Consider the following 3159-nt stretch of genomic DNA (forward strand, 5'->3'; position numbering starts at 1 on the left):
TTTCCTTTGAAGCGTTGACTTATTCAGCTTGAGGAAACATTAGCTTTTAAGATAAAAACTACGAAATACAGAACTAGAGACATTTTTTAGAAACCTGGGATTTAGACATTTTATTTAAAGCCGGGTGGGGGGGGTGTTGGAGTTTCTGAGAAGGTTTTTGTTTGCAAGAAGCAACATTGTTGTGTCTGTTATTGTACCAAGTGGGGAGATGGTTGTCTATAAAGGAAGAGTCAAGACTAAATGCATCCAGTGAGGATGGGATTTGAACCCATGCATGCAGAGCACAATGGATTAGCAGTCCATCACCTTAACCACTGGGCCACCTCATCTGAGCTGCAACAAAAGGGACAGGAGGAGAAATCTAAGGCCGACAGAGATAGGGACACGAAGGACTTTTTAAATACTAAGCATAAGCAGGGTCTGAATGACCTTCCCCCTCACATCTAGTGAGGAGCTAGGGAAAGACTTCGGGAACAGACCGTGTTTGCATAGACACACCTACTCTGCCTAGCTATGCAGCATGATGGGGCCGCTTCCCCAAAATGACCAGTTTGGGATGGTCTTGGGTTACAAATCACTTTAGCATTGAGTGGAATAAAATGTTATTCTCCTTCCTGTATGAGTGAAGGGCAGCAGAACAGACCTAGTCCATCCTGATGGAGGGGTAGATGGGTGAGGAATAGCTTTTATTGGACTGCAGAGAAGGATTGAGGACATCACGCTAAAACAGTGGTCCCCAAATATTTCACATTGTGCCCTCTTAGCCATGGCTGTGGCCCCTCGGAAGCCACGGTCGAGAAGCAGGGCTGTTGCTTGCTGGGGAGAGGGGTGCAGACAGGGGCAAGGGGGTCATCGCTGGGCTGGGAGCCAGAGGCCCAGACTGAGGGTGGGGTTGGGGAAGAGCTGGGACAGAGTGGGGCTGAGTGGTGCTTCCTCCCTGCCCTCCATGGGGGCTGACTCAGGCCCTGAGGTTCCCCCATGAATGTTCCTTTGTGTCTCCCTAGGAGTCATACCCCACATTATGGGGACCACTGAACCCTACTCGCTAAGCAGGGGCTAGTGATGCCAAAGCCCAGGGAAAGGGAGAACAAGTATGGGGGCCCCAGCACCAGAACCATGCAACCCCTTCTCTCTGTGGCTCTGCCCCCTTCCACTCATAGCCCCATCCACTATCATCTCTGTTCCACCCCTTCCCCCACCAGCCCCACCCTATCACTCCTTTACCCCTGCCCCGCTGCGGCCCTGAGACCAGAGAAGCTCCGTACCCCTGCTGCAGCCCCTGGGCCGTAGCAGGGAGTGGGAGCTCCTCCAGCCCTGGGGCTGACATAGGGGAGACTTTTGCAGGGTGGCCTAATTTGGCCGGGGTCCCAGTCATGGGCCCCACTGTCCCCTTGGTGATGCAAGGTTTGGGGAGACTGAGCCCCCCCGACCTCCATTACGTGCCGCCCAGGCTACCGCTGCTCAGTGTGGGGCCAGTCTCCCTGTGTTTTCTGCTGCTTGTGCTGGGGAGCCTGGACGGCACTAGGGGTGGGGCCCCCAGCAGCCACCCAAGGCTCCAGGGGGTCAAAGGGCACCGTGTGGCAGTGCAAAGGTGCTCACTGCTCTCCCCTGCCCCAATGCTCCTCCATGGGCCCATAGAGGGTTGGGGGGAGTGAGGAGCAACACTATGTGCTCCATGCGTCCTGGTCACTTTTCCCACTTGGGCTGTGCTGTGAGGGGAGCATCAGAAGCTGCTGTTCTCTGCCCTCCCCTTATGCAGCCCAGCTGAGGAAAGTGACCTGGATGCAGGGAGCTCGGATGACGTCACTTCTCATCTCCCCACCCCCACAGCCCCTAGGGGTACCCAGAGGAGCAGCATCCCAGGGAGGAGCAATGCTAGCTGCTCCATGCACACAGATCACTGTCCGCACGTGGGTGCAGGAGTGGGCGCAGGGGTTGGGGACAAAAGAGCGGGGGAAGGGGTTGGGGTGAAGGGGGTGCAGGAGAGGGTCAGTGGCTGGTGGCACAGGAGGGGGTGAAGGGATCAGGGTGAAGGGGGTGCAGAAGAGGTGCAGGGGTTGGGGCGCAGGGGTTAGGGGTGAAGGGGGTGCAGGAGAGGGTCAGTGGCTGGTGGCACAGGAGGGGGTGCAGAGGTTAGGGGTGAAGGGGGTTCAGGAGAGGGGCAGTGGCTGGTGGCACAGGAGGGGGTGCAGGGGTTAGGGGTGAAGGGGGTGCAGACGAGGGGCAGTGGCTGGTGGCACAGGAGGGGGTGGAGGGGTTAGGGGTGAAGGGGGTGCAGGAGATGGCAGTGGCTGGTGGCACAGGAGGGGGTGCAGGGGTTAGGGGTGAAAGGGGTGCAGGAGAGGGGCAGGGGTTGATGCGCAGGGGTTGGGGTGAAGGGGGTGCAGGAGAGGGGCAGTGGCTGGTGGCACAGGAGGGGGGTGTAGGATTAGGGTGAAGGGGGTGCAGGAGAGGAGCAGTGGCTGGTGGCACAGGAGGGGGTGCAGGGGTCAGGTGTCAAGGGGGTTCAGGAGGGGGCAGTGGTTGGTGGCACAAGAGGGGAGTATGGGAGTTAAGGGCAAAGGGGACACAGTGTAGGGGTTAGGGCACAGGAGGGGGCAGGAGTTGGGGTGAAGGAGGCACAAGGGTTGGGAGTGCCGGAGCTAGGGGGTAAAGGGAGAGGGGAATCGTCTAGGGGAGATGGGGAAGTGCCAAAGTCTAAGTTTTACCCAGGGCACCATTTCCCCTAATGCTGATCCTTGGTAACATTTCTTGCTGGGACGGGGAGGGGAGAGAGATGAGGCGTTTTCTCTCTGTTTCTTTCCTCTCCATTTTTTGCTCCTTCCTTCAATTCCAGAATCCTCCCTTGTGTTTCAGACTGTGCAGTGACGCCCTCCCAACCCCAGGCCTCTGGAGCCTTTGGAGCAGAAAGATCCCAGGAGCTGAGGGTGAATCCAGGAGTGAGTAGCTGGCAGGAAGGAGTCCTAGCAGTTCTTCTGGGAGCACAGGTGAGGAATGATTCCCCCTTCCCTAGATTCTCCCCATGGGAACAGGGAGGGTTGTGTGATAAATTCCTGTAACTCTTCTGCCCCTCTGAGTTGGCAGAAACAAGGGCTGGGTTCAGTATCTAGGGGTTCTGCTTCAATAAAACAATACAAAACTGGCTCGAGCCCCCACCCA

At 57.3% G+C, this 3159-nt stretch overlaps 1 non-coding gene across 1 annotated transcript; it reads right to left on the minus strand.

Annotated features, from left to right (window-relative positions):
• Positions 1 to 241: 241 nt before the first annotated feature.
• Positions 242 to 329, minus strand: TRNAS-GCU (transfer RNA serine (anticodon GCU)). Its single transcript has one exon. It is a non-coding gene; the product is annotated as a tRNA-Ser (tRNA).
• Between the last annotated feature and the right edge of the window lie 2830 nt (positions 330 to 3159).

The sequence above is a fragment of the Gopherus flavomarginatus genome, unplaced genomic scaffold, assembly GCF_025201925.1.
Source record: "Gopherus flavomarginatus isolate rGopFla2 unplaced genomic scaffold, rGopFla2.mat.asm mat_scaffold_44_arrow_ctg1, whole genome shotgun sequence".
In the NCBI taxonomy this organism is placed as follows: domain Eukaryota; kingdom Metazoa; phylum Chordata; order Testudines; family Testudinidae; genus Gopherus; species Gopherus flavomarginatus.